This window comes from Oncorhynchus gorbuscha, linkage group LG02 (genome assembly GCF_021184085.1).
Source record: "Oncorhynchus gorbuscha isolate QuinsamMale2020 ecotype Even-year linkage group LG02, OgorEven_v1.0, whole genome shotgun sequence".
Classification (NCBI taxonomy): domain Eukaryota; kingdom Metazoa; phylum Chordata; class Actinopteri; order Salmoniformes; family Salmonidae; genus Oncorhynchus; species Oncorhynchus gorbuscha.
The window spans coordinates 104274766-104293095 of NC_060174.1; the positions used below are offsets into that span (position 1 = coordinate 104274766).

Consider the following 18330-nt stretch of genomic DNA (forward strand, 5'->3'; position numbering starts at 1 on the left):
TTTGTTGTTGTCTTGAGTGAGGAAAATGCTGTAAATCGAGAGTCCATGTGTTCTGAAAGATGAAATGTTGAGGATTATAATAAATATCGCTTTGATGTCATACAAGCAAAACACACACCCATGAGTCCAAATGTGCACTTTACATTTCCATAGTTGAAAACGCAGGTCATTTACAGTGTCAACGTTTACAAGGATGACATGTGTTATACCCTGTCCTGTCCTGAACAGAATTAACATATGCATGTTGTGTTGCGACATGTATAGGGTCGGCAGGGTAGCGTAGTGGTTAGAGCGTTGGACTAGTAACCGGAAGGTTGCGAGTTCAAACCCCCGAGCTGACAAGGTACAAATCTGTCGTTCTGCCCCTGAACAGGCAGTTAACCCACTTTTCCCAGGCCGTCATTGAAAATAAGAATTTGTTCTTAACTGACTTGCCTGGTTAAATAAAAGGTTAAAAAAATAATAATAATTAGCCGCAGAACACGGACTTGAATGCACTCATGACTCTATATTCTGTGACCTAAATTACAATCTGTTTATCTGAAGTGCCTTTTGAAAGCCTAAGATCAATTTGCATAACTTAGCGAGCCATGTTGGCAATGGAACAGATGATGCCCAGCTGACCCAGATTGCAATTCATAATGGAACATTTTTGGATTGCGTAAACAACGCCAATAATTGTATGATGGTGTGGACGCAGGGCTGTGTTATAAGCAGATATTAAAAGGCTGCTTGCTTCAGTTCCTCAATGGCAAAGCTAGTAGAGCTTAATAAAAACACTTTACAGTGTCATAATAGTGCATTGAAATTAGGTTTTTGGCCAATTAGCAACACCAGTTAGAGTTCTAACTCAAACCCACAGTTTGCAGAGGTGTCTGGTCACTTAGCAACACCAGTTAGAGATCTAACTCAAACCCACAGTTTGTAGAGGTGTCTGGTCACTTAGCAACACCAGTTAGAGTTGTAACTCAAACCCACAGTTTGGAGAGGTGTTTGGTCACTTAGCAACACCAGTTAGACCGTTCACTCAAACCCACAGTTTGGAGAGGTGTTTGGTCACTTAGCAACACCAGTTAGACCGTTCACTCAAACCCACAGTTTGGAGAGGTGTTTGGTCACTTAGCAACACCAGTTAGACCGTTCACTCAAACCCACAGTTTGGAGAGGTGTTTGGTCACTCAGCAACACCAGTTAGACCGTTCACTCAACAACACCAGTTAGACCGTTCACTCAACAACACCAGTTAGACCGTTCACTCAACAACACCAGTTAGACCGTTCACTCAAACCCACAGTTTGGAGAGGTGTGTGGTCACTTAGCAACACCAGTTAGACCGTTCACTCAAACCCTTGTCATAGTGTTGTATTATATTGCACCTACTTCAGCATTCCATTGAATATTCTCATTATGTTACTGAATGTATCCAGAGTATTTTCATTATTGACAATATGTTGTGTAAAGTACAGGAAATGTCAAATTCACATCAATTCAACAGAGTTTTGGATTCAGTCTTGTGTCAGGTGAACTGATGTGTCCTCACCTTTTGGTCTGATCATTTCCTCATAATGTCCATAGTGTTTTCTTAACCATGGTCGTGCATATGCTTCTTATGCTTTAAAAAAATATATATATATATATTTAACCGTTATTTAACTAGGCAAGTCAGTTTAGAACAAATTCTTATTTACGTTGACGGCCTAGGAACAGTGGGTTAACTGCCTTCGATTCAGCAACCTTTCGGTTACTGGCCCACCGCTCTAACCACTAGGCTACCTACCTCCTCTACACTCTAACCACTAGGCTACCTACCTCCTCTACACTCTAACCACTAGGCTATCTGCCTCCTCTACACTCTAACCACTAGGCTACCTGCCTCCTCTACACTCTAACCACTAGGCTACCTACCTCCTCTACACTCTAACCACTAGGCTACCTGCCTCCTCTACACTCTAACCACTAGGCTACCTACCTCCTCTACACTCTAACCACTAGGCTACCTACCTCCTCTACACTCTAACCACTAGGCTACCTACCTCCTCTACACTCTAACCACTAGGCTACCTACCTCCTCTACACTCTAACCACTAGGCTATCTGCCTCCTCTACACTCTAACCACTAGGCTATCTGCCTCCTCTACACTCTAACCACTAGGCTATTTGCCTCCTCTACACTCTAACCACTAGGCTATCTGCCTCCTCTACACTCTAACCACTATACTACCTACCTCCCCTACACTCTAACCACTAGGCTATCTGCCTCCTCTACACTCTAACCACTAGGCTATCTGCCTCCTCTACACTCTAACCACTAGGCTATCTGCCTCCCCTACACTTTAACCACTAGGCTATCTGCCTCCTCTACAGTCTAACCACTATACTACCTACCTCCTCTACACTCTAACCACTAGGCTACCTGCCTCCTCTCCACTCTAACCACTAGGCTACCTGCCCCCCTACACTCTAACCACTAGGCTACCTACCTCCTCTACACTCTAACCACTAGGCTACCTGCCTTCTCTACACTCTAACCACTAGGCTACCTGCCTCCTCTACACTCTAACCACTAGGCTATCTGCCTCCCCTACACTTTAACCACTAGGCTATCTGCCTCCTCTACAGTCTAACCACTATACTACCTACCTCCTCTACACTCTAACCACTAGGCTACCTGCCTCCTCTTCACTCTAACCACTAGGCTACCTGCCCCCCTACACTCTAACCACTAGGCTACCTACCTCCTCTACACTCTAACCACTAGGCTACCTGCCTTCTCTACACTCTAACCACTAGGCTACCTGCCTCCTCTACACTCTAACCACTAGGCTACCTACCTCCTCTACACTCTAACCACTAGGCTACCTGCCTCCTCTACACTCTAACCACTAGGCTACCTACCTCCTCTACACTCTAACCACTAGGCTATCTGCCTCCTCTACACTCTAACCACTAGGCTACCTGCCTCCTCTACACTCTAACCACTAGGCTACCTACCTCCTCTACACTCTAACCACTAGGCTACCTACCTCCTCTACACTCTAACCACTAGGCTACCTACCTCCTCTACACTCTAACCACTAGGCTACCTACCTCCTCTACACTCTAACCACTAGGCTACCTACCTCCTCTACACTCTAACCACTAGGCTACCTACCTCCTCCACACTCTAACCACTAGGCTACCTACCTCCTCTACAGTCTAACCACTAGGCTACCTACCTCCTCTACACTCTAACCACTAGGCTACCTGCCTCCTCTACACTCTAACCACTAGGCTACCTGCCTCCTCTACACTCTAACCACTAGGCTACCTGCCTCCTCTACACTCTAACCACTAGGCTACCTGCCTCCTCTACAGTCTAACCACTAGGCTACCTGCCTCTTCTACACTCTAACCACTAGGCTACCTACCTCCTCTACACTCTAACCACTAGGTTACCTACCTCCTCTACACTCTAACCACTAGGCTACCTACCTCCTCTACACTCTAACCACTAGGCTACCTACCTCCTCTACACTCTAACCACTAGGCTACCTACCTCCTCTACACTCTAACCACTAGGCTACCTACCTCCTCCACACTCTAACCACTAGGCTACCTACCTCCTCTACAGTCTAACCACTAGGCTACCTACCTCCTCTACACTCTAACCACTAGGCTACCTACCTCCTCTACACTCTAACCACTAGGTTACCTACCTTCTCTACACTCTAACCACTAGGCTACCTACCTCCTCTACACTCTAACCACTAGGCTACCTACCTCCTCTACAGTCTAACCACTAGGCTACCTACCTCCTCTACACTCTAACCACTAGGCTACCTACCTCCTCTACACTCTAACCACTAGGCTACCTACCTCCTCTACACTCTAACCACTAGGCTACCTGCCTCCTCTACACTCTAACCACTAGCCTACCTGCCTCCTCTACACTCTAACCACTAGGCTACCTGCCTCCTCTACACTCTAACCACTAGGCTACCTGCCTCCTCTACACTCTAACCACTAGGCTACCTGCCTCCTCTACACTCTAACCACTAGGCTACCTACCTCCATCTATACTCTAACCACTTTAGGCTACCTGCCTCCTCTACACTCTAACCACTAGGCTAAACCTCCTCTACACTCTAACCACTAGGCTACCTGCCTCCTCTACACTCTAACCACTAGGCTACCTACCTCCTCTACATGGGACTAACCACTTTGGCTACCTACCTCCTCTCACTCTAACCAAACGCTAATATTTTAGCATTTAACCACTAGGCTACCTACCTCCCATTCAAATCACTGGGACTGATATTAGCTTTTTCGCACTCATGTCGAAATCCAATGAAAGTTTCTAAAAATGGATTGAACTCTAACCATTTAATTGACCTGCCTCCTCTAAAATTGCAGCTGACCTGAGGTTTGGGGTACCTGCCTCCCTGCAGGTCTAACCACTAGGCTCCCAAGGCTGCAGTCCAGGGGAGCAACCACTAAGTACCTGGGCCCCCTGGAGAGGGTCTAACCACTAGAGCTACCTGCCATCCTCTACAAGCTGGACCATCTCTACCTAGTCAAACTGGTGGAGGTCTAACCACTAGGCTACCTGCCTCCTCTGATCAAGAAACCACTAGGCTACATGCCTCAGTCTGTTTCACTCTAACCACTAGGCTACCTGCCTTTCATCTACAGTCTAACCACTAGAAACCAAGACCAAGTTTCTACCTGCCTCTTCTACACTCTAACCACTAGGCTACCTACCTCCTCTACAAAGAAACTAACCACTAGGTTACCTGGAATTTTAACTCTAACCACTAGGCTACAAATATCCTTTACACTTCACCACTAGGCTACCTTTCCTCTGATAGTTGTAACCAAATCTAGGCTGCCACCACAACAGAACTACAAAGCTATGTCCATCCAGACATCAACCACTAGGCTACCTTTACCTCCTCTACAGTGTCAACCACTAGGCTACCTACCTCCTTATTTAACCACAGATGCTACCTAATCTCCTCTAGCTGTTTGGTTACCTACCTTCTTGATGCTGCTAACCACTAGGCTACCTACCTCGCTCTACACTGAACCACTAGGCTACCTACCTCCTCTACAGTCTAACCACTTTTTTGCTACCTACCTCCTCTACACTCTAACCACTAGGCTACCTACCTCCTCTACACTCTAACCACTAGGCTACCTACCTCCTCTACACTAGGAAACTATGCAGTTTTTGTTTTTTGTGTTATTTCTAACCACTAGGCTACCTGCCTCCTCTCACCATCTAACCACTAGCCTACCTGCCTCCTCTACACTCTAACCACTAGGCTACCTACCTGCCTCTACAAACTAACCACTAATGGATACCTACCTCCTCTACACTCTAACCACTAGGCTACCTACCTCCTCTGGTCTAACCACTAGGCTACCTACCACTTCCCAGTATTCTCTAACCACTATGCTCCAGTCTCCTCTACAACAACCACTGAAATCCGGCTAGGGTGGCATTCCAGAGGGATATAACCACTAGCTACTTACTCTCCTCTACAGTCTAACCACTGGCTACCTACCTCCTCTACACTCTAACCACTAGGCTACCTACCTTTCTCCATCTAACCACTAGGTTACCTACCTCTCTCTCTAACCACTAGGCTACCTACCTCCTGACTACACATCTAACCACTGAGGCTACCTACAGGAACTCTAAGTCTAACCACTAGGCTACCTACCTCCTCTACACTCTAACCACTAGGCTACCTACCTCCTCCTCTTTACACTCTAACCACTGTAGGCTACCTACCTCCTCTTATAATCACAGCCGTAACCACTAGGCTACCTGCCTCCTCTGACACTCTAACCACTATTTAACTGCTTTGCAAACTGGAAAACATTTAACCACTAGGCTACATGCCTCATTGTACACTTTAACCACTAGGCTATCTGAAAACAAGACTCCTCTAAACTTTAACCACTAGGCTACCTGCCTCCAGGGGTCTAAAACTCTAACCACTGTTACCTAACTCCTCTACACTCTAACCACTAGGCTACCTGCCCCGCTACCTCTAACCACTAGGCTACCTACCTCCTCTATTTTGCCACTGGCTACCTGCCTCCTCTACAGGCTCTAAAACTAGAGGCTACCTACCTCCTGTCTACACTCTAACCACTAGGCTACCTACACTCCAAGACTGCTTCCATCTAACCACTGGGCTACCTACCTCCTCTACAGATGGGAAACCACTAGGCTACCTACCTCCTCTACACTCTAACCACTAGGCTACCTACCTCCTCTATACTCTAACCACTAGGCTACCTGCCTCCTCTACACTCTAACCACTAGATACCTACCTCCCATCTACAAACTCTAACCACTAGGCTACCTGCCTTGATCTACATTCTAAACTGAGGCTACCTACTCCTTTAATCAACCACTAGGTGTCTGGCAACTGACTGAATACAAACAGTGCAGCTACCTGCCTCCTCTACACTCTAAACACTAGGCTACCTGCCTCCTACAGAGACAACCACTGGAATCTCAATTCAATGGCTCCTCAGACACTAACCATGGCTACCTGGTCTACAGTCAATCTAACCACTAGGCTACCTGCCCAATCTACGGACCAGGATGTCTTGCCACTAGGCAGACTACCTAACTTTTCCCGCTCTAACCACTACAGTTACACTGACCTCCTCTAACTCTAACCACTGCAGGCTACCTCCTTCACTGCAGCCGAGGTCTAAGACATTTAAACTACCTACCTCCTCTACACTCTAACCACTAGGCTACCTAGCCTCCCCTCCACTCTAACCACTGGCTACCTACCTCCGGACACACTCTAACCACTAGGCTACCTGCTGTCCTCTACAGCTCAAACCACCATTGTTCCTACCTCCTCTAGAAAGCTCTAACCACTAGGCTACCTACCTCCCTACACTCCGTAATCACTGAAGTGTTTTGACCTACCTTCTCTAGTCAAACCACTATCTACCTCCACTCCTACCTGACACCTAACCACTAGGCTACCTACCTTGCTCTACAGTCTAACCACTAGGTCCACAGACTAATCTCAACCACACTGCACCACTAGCTACCTAACCCACCTGGACAAGAGGAATACCTATGTGAGAATGCTGTTCTAACCACTAGGCTACCTGCCTCCTCAACACCACTAGCCTACCTGCCTCCTCTACACTCTAACCACTAGGCTACCTGCCTCCTCTACACTCTAACTGGGCTACCTGCCTCCCTGACACCAACCACTAGGCTGAGGGTCTACACTCTAACCACTAGGCTACCTCCCCTCTGATCCTCAACCACTAGGCTACCTGCCTCCTCTACACTCTAACCACTAGGCTACCTGCCTCCTCCAACTCAACCACAAGGCTACCTGCCACCCCCATTTATAGTTCTTGATTACCAACATTTCAATTTGGTTCTGTCCAGGGAGGAGGCCTATTTCCATGAGCGTAAAGGGTTAAAAGTGAAATAGTTCAGCAAATGGATAAGATGGGACAGGAATCAGGCTTTGGTTAAGTTTCCCTGTCACTGTTGGAACAGTAGTGGATTTTAGCATTTTAAGTTCCTCGCAAATCCCATTCAAATCAAACTGATATTGGTCCACTCACACTGACAGCGTCGTGAAAATCGCAATGAAAGTTTCAAAATGGAGGCTGAAGTATTACATTTAATTGAATTGCACTAAAATTGCAGATGACCTGAGGTTTGGGGGTTGGTTCCCGCAGGTCGCCCCTCCGAGAGGTCCCAAGGCTGCAGTCCAGGGGACTGCCCAAATCCTGGGCCCCTGGAGAGGGTGTACCAGGAGATCGCCATCCTCAAGGAAGCTGGACCATCTCAAGATAGTCAAACTGGTGGAGGTGAGAGGAGAGCCTACCACTGCTCTGATCAAGAAACCATAGACCAAGTGTCAGTCTGTTTCAGGTGTCTGTCAACGCTGGTTTGACCGGTTAAAGAAAAATATTTCATTTCATTGTTATTTATTTAGCACAGGTAGTTCACTAGGTAAGCTGAAACGTAAGGCCAAAGACACTGACCCAACTCCAGCCATTTTAATAATGGTGTCTGTCTCTGATGTAAAGAAACAAGAGCCACAAGGAGAATGTGAATGGAATTTTAAATAATTTAATTGACCTAAGAGGCATCTCATATACAAATATACACTTTAAGCTTCATCCAGCAAGGCAACACTTTCATTGATAGTTGTTACTGTAGAAATCATCTCAGACATGCTGCCACCACAACAGAACTACAAAGAATGTCCATTTACCAGACATCAGCTACAGGCTTTTCATTTACCACACAGTGTCATATGTTGAGGGAAGGCTGAAGGACTTGTTGCTTATTTGGAGAGGAGACAGATGAATAGGAATCGGGAGCTGTTTGGGTTAACATCTGCTAACCTGTGATGCTGACAAATAAAATTTGATTTGATTTGATTTGATTTCCACAGAGTACACAGCATGGACAACCTGGTTGTGTTCACAGTATATATATATATATATTCCCTATATATACACAGTATATATATATATATATTCCCTATATATACACAGTATATATATATATTCCCTATATATACACAATATATATATATATATATATATATATATATATATATATATATATATATATATATATATATATTCCCTAAATATACACAGTATATAGCCTAGTAGTTAGAGCGTTGGACTAGCAACCGAAAGGTTGCAAGTTCGAATCCCTGAGCTGACAAGGTACAAATATGTCGTTCTGCCCCTGAACAGGCAGTTAACCCACTGTTCCTAGACCAGTTAACCCACTGTTCCTAGACCAGTTAACCCACTGTTCCTAGACCAGTTAACCCACTGTTCCTAGACCAGTTAACCCACTGTTCCTAGACCGTCACTGTAAATAATAACTTTTTTTTTAAAGGCACAGTGTAGTGCACTAGTTTCTGAAGGCACAGTGTAGTGCACTAGTTTCTGAAGGCACAGTGTAGTGCACTAGTTTCTGAAGGCATGGTGTAGTGCACTAGTTTCTGAAGGCACAGTGTAGTGCACTAGTTTCTGAAGGCATGGTGTAGTGCACTAGTTTCTGAAGGCACAGTGTAGTGCACTAGTTTCTGAAGGCACAGTGTAGTGCACTAGTTTCTGAAGGCACAGTGTAGTGCACTAGTTTCTGAAGGCACAGTGTAGTGCACTAGTTTCTGAAGGCACAGTGTAGTGCACTAGTTTCTGAAGGCACAGTGTAGTGCACTAGTTTCTGAAGGCATGGTGTAGTGCACTAGTTTCTGAAGGCACAGTGTAGTGCACTAGTTTCTGAAGGCACAGTGTAGTGCACTAGTTTCTGAAGGCACAGTGTAGTGCACTAGTTTCTGAAGGCATGGTGTAGTGCACTAGTTTCTGAAGGCATGGTGTAGTGCACTAGTTTCTGAAGGCACAGTGTAGTGCACTAGTTTCTGAAGGCATGGTGTAGTGCACTAGTTTCTGAAGGCACAGTGTAGTGCACTAGTTTCTGAAGGCATGGTGTAGTGCACTAGTTTCTGAAGGCACAGTGTAGTGCACTAGTTTCTGAAGGCACAGTGTAGTGCACTAGTTTCTGAAGGCATGGTGTAGTGCACTAGTTTCTGAAGGCACGGTGTAGTGCACTGGTTTCTAAAGGCATGGTGTAGTGCACTAGTTTCTAAAGGCATGGTGTAGTGCACTAGTTTCTAAAGGCATGGTGTAGTGCACTAGTTTCTGAAGGCATGGTGTAGTGCACTAGTTTCTGAAGGCACGGTGTAGTGCACTAGTTTCTGAAGGCACGGTGTAGTGCACTACGGTCAAAATACGTGTAATATAGGGGATAGAGTACCATTTTGGGATGTGACCAATCACTGCGCTGCTAACCACAGTGGCTTATGTGAAGGAGATGTATATTTAGGAGAGACGTAGGAGAGACAGAGGAGAGACGTAGGAGAGACGGACAGAACGCACCGCGCTCATGCACTCGTCTCCCCAGTGACATCATCAGAGTGCTCTTCAATCACTGGCAGATGGCGGGGGGGGCTCATCAAGGCCTGATGGAGGGCCGGGTGGGTGGGTGGAGGGCATCGAGAGGGCTGGAGTCAGTAGGAGGTATCATGCCAGTCAGTCATAATGAGTTACAGTGAAAGTGGAGCTCTTCTCTTAGTGTTTCACTCTACAGCCTCATCCCAGAGCAACCAGCCACTCCCACTCCTCCTGTCCTCCTCTCTCCATCTCCTCCTGTCCTCCTGTCCTCCTCTCTTCATCTCCTCGTGTCCTCCTCTCTCCATCTCCTCCTCTCTCCATCTCCTCCTGTCCTCCTCTCTTCATCTCCTCCTGTCCTCCTCTGCCCATCTCCTCCTGTCCTCCTCTCTCCATGTCCTCCTCTCTCCATGTCCTCCTCTCTCCATCTCCTCCTGTCCTCCTCTCTCCATGTCCTCCTATCCTCCTCTCTTCATCTCCTCCTGTCCTCCTCTCTCCATCTCCTCCTGTCCTCCTCTCTCCATCTCCTCCTGTCCTCCTCTCTCCATCTCCTTCTGTCCTCCTCTCTCCATCTCCTCCTGTCCTCCTCTCTTCATCTCCTCCTGTCCTCCTCTCTCCATCTCCTCCTGTCCTCCTCTCTTCATCTCCTCCTGTCCTCCTCTCTCCATCTCCTCCTGTCCTCCTCTCTCCATCTCCTCCTGTCCTCCTCTCTTCATCTCCTCCTGTCCTCCTCTGCCCATCTCCTCCTGTCCTCCTCTCTCCATGTCCTCCTCTCTCCATCTCCTCCTGTCCTCCTCTCTCCATCTCCTCCTGTCCTCCTCTCTCCATCTCCTCCTGTCCTCCTCTCTTCATCTCCTCCTGTCCTCCTCTCTCCATCTCCTCCTGTCCTCCTCTCCCCATCTCCTCATCTCCTCCTCTCTTCATCTCCTCCTGTCCTCCTCTGCCCATCTCCTCCTGTCCTCCTCTCTCCATCTCCTCCTGTCCTCCTCTCTCCATGTCCTCCTGTCCTCCTCTCTCCATCTCCTCCTGTCCTCCTCACTCCATCTCCTCCTATCCTCCTCTCCATCTCCTCCTGTCCTCCTCTCTCCATCTCCTCCTGTCCTCCTCTCTCCATCTCCTCCATCTCCTCCTGTCCTCCTCTCTCCATCTCCTCCTGTCCTCCTCTCTTCATCTCCTCCTGTCCTCCTCCTCCATCTCCTCCTGTCCTCCTCTCATCTCCTCATCTCCTCCTCTCTTCATCTCCTCCTGTCCTCCTCTGCCCATCTCCTCCTGTCCTCCTCTCTTCATCTCCTCCTGTCCTCCTCTCTCCATGTCCTCCTGTCCTCCTCTCTCCATCTCCTCCTGTCCTCTTCTCTTCATCTCCTCCTGTTCTCCTCTCTCCATCTCCCCCTGTCCTCCTCTCTTCATCTCCTCCTGTCCTCCTCTCTCCATCTCCTCCTGTCCTCCTCTCTCCATCTCCTCCTGTCCTCCTCTCTCCATCTCCTCCTGTCCTCCTCTCTCCATCTCCTCCTGTCCTCCTCTCTCCATCTCCTCCTGTCCTCCTCTCTTCATCTCCTCCTGTCCTCCTCTCTCCATCTCCTCCTGTCCTCCTCTCTTCATCTCCTCCTGTCCTCCTCTCTTCATCTCCTCCTGTCCTCCTCCCTCCATCTCCTCCTGTCCTCCTCTCTTCATCTCCTCCTGTCCTCCTCTCTTCATCTCCTCCTGTCCTCCTCTCTCCATGTCCTCCTTTCCTCCTCTCCCCATCTCCTCATCTCCTCCTGTCCTTCTCTATTCTCCATTCATTCCCAATTCAAAGCTCATTATGTAAAGTACCTACCGGGCTTGGGTTGGGCGCTGGGATGAGATCATATTCATTGTGCCTCTCCAATTCACAGTGAAATGTTCTTATTATGCTTCAGAACTGTTCTCTTGTTATAAAAGAGTCTCAGCTAGAGGGAAAATGTAAAACGTAAAGTGGCAATTACATTTGTCACAGATGGTTAGTAGCTAAGATAATACAGTCCACGTTAGATATTAATATCCTCCTCAATTCAAACTCAATTCAAACTGGCATCTAAGATCCTCTTGAGTGTGCTTTAAAGGCCAATGAATACTCGTTATGCTGCTGCTGTATTCTCCAGTGTATTCTCCAGTGTTACGGTAATACCTATACTGTAGGTCCAGTGGTTTTATGTTCCACCTGATAAGTAAATGTACCCATGTGGTTTCCCAGGCCTAAATCATTTCCTGATTTACAAAACAAATCAATGAAAAAAATTTTGAACTGGCCTTAAGTTCCAAGTAGGGTGTATTATAAAACTGGTTGTTTGGGATCCTAGCTGCTGATTGGACGAGCAGCGTAGCAACCATTTTGTTTAGAACTGATGACCAGTCCTTTTTGAAAGGCAACTATGCAAAAAAGGAACTCAAGATTGGGTCGCATCTGTAGAAACAATCCGATTTTTTTGTCCAGAACATATTTTCTGATGGAATAATTAAATTGTTCTAATTTACTTTTAATGAAAATTTGTCATTTATTGTAATTTTAATATGTTGTTATTATAATATGTGGTAATTCATTGTAATTTTAATAACAGTTTTCATAAAAGCAGTAAATCACGGTGGGCCGAACAACGCTATTTACACGCGTCTGCCTCTTATGCTTAATAATATTATGGGATGTATTCCCGATGACGTGTTATTATTGTTGCAGGTGTTGGATGATCCTGCAGAGGACAACCTTCACATGGGTATGTACCTTCACACTCTTTATCTGGACTGTAAATCGACCTGTTAGTGGGCCCTGAGCAGTTGACACAGCTGACTCCATATGAAAACGCTAGACTACCGGATGCAGGGAGATAAGTCTCTCGACCACGCACACTTAGGAAAAAAAAACATTTTCTTCATTTGTAAGAGAGAATATAACTCTTTTTTTGGTTTCAGGTAGAACCCTTTAGTGGTGAAAGGGTTCCACTTGGAACAAAAACAATAGTTATTTTCGGAGGGACGGTTGAAGAACCCTTGACCCTTGAACCCTATGATTCTAGGTGTTTTCTAAAGCGTGTGTCACCTCTTCAACGTATATAGACTATGGTTGGATTCCCTCCATCAGTATCAGTAGACATGGCAGGAGAGAGGCTGAGTTAAGGCATCCCACCTCCTAATCTACTTTAGGTAATTATGGCTATTGGTTGATGAAATTAAAAGGTGTTGTACCTGACAGTGTTAGTGTCAGTTAGACTTCAACCAATTATGCTCAACAGTATACAGCACTACAATGTCTTTGACAGATATAGACTGATGCATGTATCATCTCTGTCTCTCTCTCTCTCTCTCTCTCTCTCTCTCTCTCTCTCTCTCTCTCTCTCTCTCTATCCTGAAGTGTTTGATTTGATGCCAAAAGGGTGAGTAGCCTAGGGCATGTTGTGTCCTTTTTTTCATCAATAATTGAAGCCTGACCCCTCATCCTCCTTTTCCTCTCTCTCTCTGTCTCTCTCTCTCTCTCTCTGTCTCTCTCTCTCTGTCTCTCTCTCTCTGTGTCTCTGTCTCTCTCTCTCTCTGTGTCTCTCTCTCACTCTCTCTGTGTCTCTCTCTCTCTCTCTCTCTCTCTCTCTCTCTGTGTGTCTCTGTGTCTCTCTCTCTCCCTCTCTCTCTCTCTCTCTCTCTCTCTCTCTCTCTCTCTCTCTCTCTCTCTCTCTCTCTCTCTCTCTCTCTCTCTCTCTCTCTCTCTCTCTCTCCAGTGCCTCCTTCATTACTCAAAGCTGACTTAGTGTCTTTGTTCACTGCTCTCTCTTCCTGTCCTCCTACCCCCCCCGTCGCTCTCTTTCCAGAGGGGATTCGTCATGTGCTTTGTGTTTGACACTTGACAGTTATTACCAGTGGTATTACCGCCAGACCAGAGTTTCTCTATGCCCCCCCCCTCCTCCCTGCTTTTCTTCCTGTTAAGAGAGAGGTTTCATTCCTCTTATTTGTTGCAGGTAAAGGGATGATGGGTTCCTTTGGTTTAGTGACTCAAATCAAATGTTATTTGTCACGTGCTTCGTAAACAACAGGTGTAAATTAACAGTTTAGACAATGGAGAAGCCATTTTGTACCAGACATTCCCCTGTTTAAACCACTGGGAAACCCCTTTGATGTACCAGACATGCCCCTGTTTAAACCACTGGGAAACCCCTTTGATGTTCCAGACATGCCCCTGTTTAAACCACTGGGAAACCCCTTTGATGTACCAGACATGCCCCTGTTTAAACCACTGGGAAACCCCTTTGATGTACCAGACATGCCCCTGTTTAAACCACTGGGAAACCCCTTTGATGTACCAGACATTCCCCTGTTTAGACCACTGGGAAACCCCTTTGATGTACCAGACATTCCCCTGTTTAAACCAACTGGGAAACCCCTTTGATGTACCAGACATTCCCCTGTATAGACTACTGAGAAACCCCTTTGATGTACCAGACATTCCCCTGTATAGATCACTGAGAAACACATTTGATGTGAAGCTAATAGCTTTGTGACAAGAAAACAGAAGAAATAGAGAGCTGGTATCATGAGGGAATTCTTTCTGAATGCTGACATTTTGATTCAATAGAAGGGCAACATCCCATCTAATCCACCCAATACCCATTTAACTGGGGTGAGGGAGAGAGAGGGAGGTAGAGACAGGGAGGGAGAGAGAGAGAGGGGGGGAGGGAGGGAGAGACAGGGAGGGAGAGAGAGAGAGGGGGAGGGAGAGAGAGGGAGGTAGAGAGAGAGGGAGGGAGAGAGAGAAAGAGGGAGGGAGAGGGGGAGGGAGAGAGACGGAGGTAGAGGGAGATGGAGGGAGAGAGAGAGACGGAGGGAGAGAGAGAGAGAGGGAGGGAGGGAGGGAGGGAGGGAGGGAGGGAGGGAGGGAGGGAGGGAGGGAGGGAGGGAGGGAGGGAGGGAGGGAGGGAGGGAGGGAGGTAGAGAGAGGGAGGGAGGGGGAGGGAGGGAGAGGGAGGGAGGTAGAGAGAGGGGAGGGCGAGATAGAGCGAGGGAGGGAGAGAGAGGGGGAAAGGGAGAGAGAGAGGGAGGGAGGGAGGGAGAGGGGGAGGGGGAAAGGGAGAGAGAGAGGGGGAGGGAGAGAGACAGAGAGAGGGGAGAGGGAGAGAGAGGGAGGTAGAGAGAGGGAGGGGTAGAGAGAGAGAGGAGGGAGAGGGGGAGGAAGAGAGAGAGGGGAGGGAGGGAGGGAGAGAAAGGGAGGGAGAGAGGGAGTGAGAGGGGGCGGTAGAGAGAGGGGGAGGTAGAGAGAGAGGGGGAGGGAGGGAGGTAGAGAGAGGGGAGGGAGAGAGAGGAGGAGGGAGAGAGAGGGAGGAGGGAGGGAGGGAGGGAGGGAGGGAGGGAGGGAGGGAGGGAGGGAGGGAGGGAGGGAGGGAGGGAGGGAGGGAGGGAGGGAGGGAGGGAGGGAGAGAGAGAGGGGGAATTGGAGAGGGAAAGAGAGGGGGAGGGAGAGAGAGAGGGGGAGGGAGGGAGGGAGGGAGCTGACCTTTTTTACAAGGGGCACGTTTGCACCTAAGTTGAAAAATGTAGACACAAACACAGAAATCCCTAAGACAGGGACATTTTACTGGGATTAAATGTCAGGAATTGTGAGTATAAATGTATTTGGCTAAGGTGTATGTAAACTTACGACTTCAACTGTATTTGACCTCACAGCTTCAAATGGCAAACTGAAAACGGAAGAAAATTAACAACAATGACAAATGGTTTGATTAAGAATGCAGAAACCTATGAAAGAAATTGAGAAACCTGTCCAACCAAAAACTTAGAGACCCAGAAAACCTGAGTCTACGCCTTCACTATGGTGAATCACTAAAACAAAACACTTTCACTATGGTGAATCACTAAAACAATACGCCTTCACTATGGTGAATCACTAAAACAATACAGAAATACACTACGGAAAAAGAAGGAACAGCACGTCAGAAATCAGCTCAATGTAATTTAGGAATTCATAGACTGATCCAGACGCCAGGACCACAATTACAAATTCCATCTGGACACCGTTGCCCTCGATCACACAAAAAAACTATACATACCTCGGCCTAAACATCAGCGCCACGGGTAACTTCCACAAAGCTGTGAACGATCTGAGTGACAAGGCAAGAAGGGCCTTCTATGCCATCAAAAGGAACAAATAATTTGATATACCAATTATATCCTCTTCAAAAATATCCTCTGTGTACAACATAAAACACCAAATAAAACACCAAATTCTACAAGCACCTAAAAGGAAGAGATTCCCAAACCTTCCATAGTTTACCTACAGAGAGAGAGAGAGAGGGAGGGAGAGAGAGGGAGAGAGAGGGAGGGAGAGAGAGAGGGAGAGAGAGAGAAAGAGAGAGAGAGAGAAACAGAGAGAGAGAGAGAGAGAGAGAGAGAGAGAGAGAGAGAGAGAGAGAGAGAGAGAGAGAGAGAGGGAGGGAGGGAGGGAGGGAGGGAGGGAGGGAGGGAGGGAGGGGGAGAGAGAGAGGAGAGAGAGAGAGAGAGAGAGAGAGAGAGAGAGAGAGAGAGAGAGAGAGAGAGAGAGAGAGAGAGAGAGAGAGAGAGAGAGAGAGAGAGAGAGAGAGAGAGAGAGAGAGAGATGGAGGGAGAGGGAGGGAGGGAGGGAAAAAAGAAAGAGAGAGAGAGGGGGAAAGAGAGGGAAAGAGAGAGAGGGGAAAGGGAGGGAAAGAGAGAGAAGGGGAGAGAGAGAGAGGGAGAGAGAAGGGGAGAGAGAGAGAGAGAGAGAGAGAGAGAGAGAGAGAGAGAGAGAGAGAGAGAGAGAGGGGGGGAGAGAGAGGGAGGGAGAGAGAGAGAGGGGGGAAAGGGAGAGAGAGGGAGAGAGAGAGCATTTTCTCTCTGTCTGCATAATCGTTTCTAATGATCTATTTCCCACCGGAAATGGTTCCCCTTTCATTTCCATTCATCCGGCTCTTTCCATCTACACACTCAGGATAGTTGGCATTTAGATGGATTAATTAAATGGAGGACTTGAAAACATTTGAGAGTTGAAGGTAGCTAGCTGTCTGTGGAATAGCTGATTTGGTGACTACATAGACTAACATTGGGAAATTGGTTATGTTCTATTTCAGCCCTGTGTTAAATAGAACTCTGAGCTGTTACTTGGTTCTGGTTGATTTGACATGGAATGGATGTTCTTGTTGTTAGGTGTTGGGTGCCAGTGATGTGGGAGGTTGTGTGGTTGTCTTGTATTTACAATCTGCTCTAACTGTGCTTGGTTGATCTGTCTGTCTGTCTGACTGTCTCTCTCTCTCTGTCTCTCTCTCTCTCTCCCTCTCCCTCTCTCTCTCTCTCTCTCTCTCTCTCTCTCTTTACTCTACCTTTCACTCCCTCCCTCCCTCCCTCCCTCCCTCCCTCCCTCCCCCTCCCTCCCTCCCTCCCTCCCTCCCTCCCTCCCTCCCTCCCTCCCTCCCTCCCTCCCTCCCTCCCTCCCTCCCTCCCTCCCTCCCTCTCTCTGTCTCTCTGTCTCTCTCTACTCTACCTTTCACTCTCTCTCTCCCTCTCTCTCTGTCTCTCTCTCTCCCTCTCTCTCTGTCCCTCCCTCCCTCCCTCCCTCCCTCCCTCTCTCTTTGAGTGGCTGCTGCCAACATACTGACTCAACTCCAGCCACTTTAATAATGGAAAAATTGATGTAATAAGTGTATCACTAGTCATTTAATATAATGTTTACATACCCTACATTACTCATCTCATATGTATACACTGTACTCTGTACCATCTACTGCATCTTGCCTATGCCGTTTGGCCACACACACACACACACACACACACACACACACACACACACACACACACACACACACACACACACACACACACACACACACACACACACACACACACACACACACACACACACACACACTGAGCGGCATAGGCAAGATGCAATATACTGTGTTTTATACCATCTACTGCATCTTGCCTGTGCCGCACGGCCATCGCTCATCCATATATTTATATGTACATATTCTCATTCATTCCTTTACACTTGTGTGTGTATAAGGTAGTTGTTGTGAAATTGATAGGTTAGATTACTTGTTAGATATTACTGCATTGTCGGAACTAGAAGCACAAGCATTTCGCTACACTCGCATCAACATCTGCTAATCATGTGTATGTGACCAATAACATCTGCTAATCATGTGTATGTGGCCAATAACATCTGCTAATCATGTGTATGTGACCAATAACATCTGCTAATCATGTGTATGTGACCAATAACATCTGCTAATCATGTGTATGTGACCAATAACATCTGCTAATCATGTGTATGTGACCAATAACATCTGCTAATCATCTGCTAATCATGTGTATGTGACCATCTGCTAATCAACATCTGCTAATCATGTGTATGTGGCCAATAAC

The 18330-nt window shown here is 47.2% G+C and overlaps 1 pseudogene; it reads left to right on the forward strand.

The window, feature by feature from the left end:
- The window catches only part of LOC124014594, a 181328-nt pseudogene that overhangs the window by 106451 nt on the left and 56547 nt on the right, over positions 1-18330 (forward strand).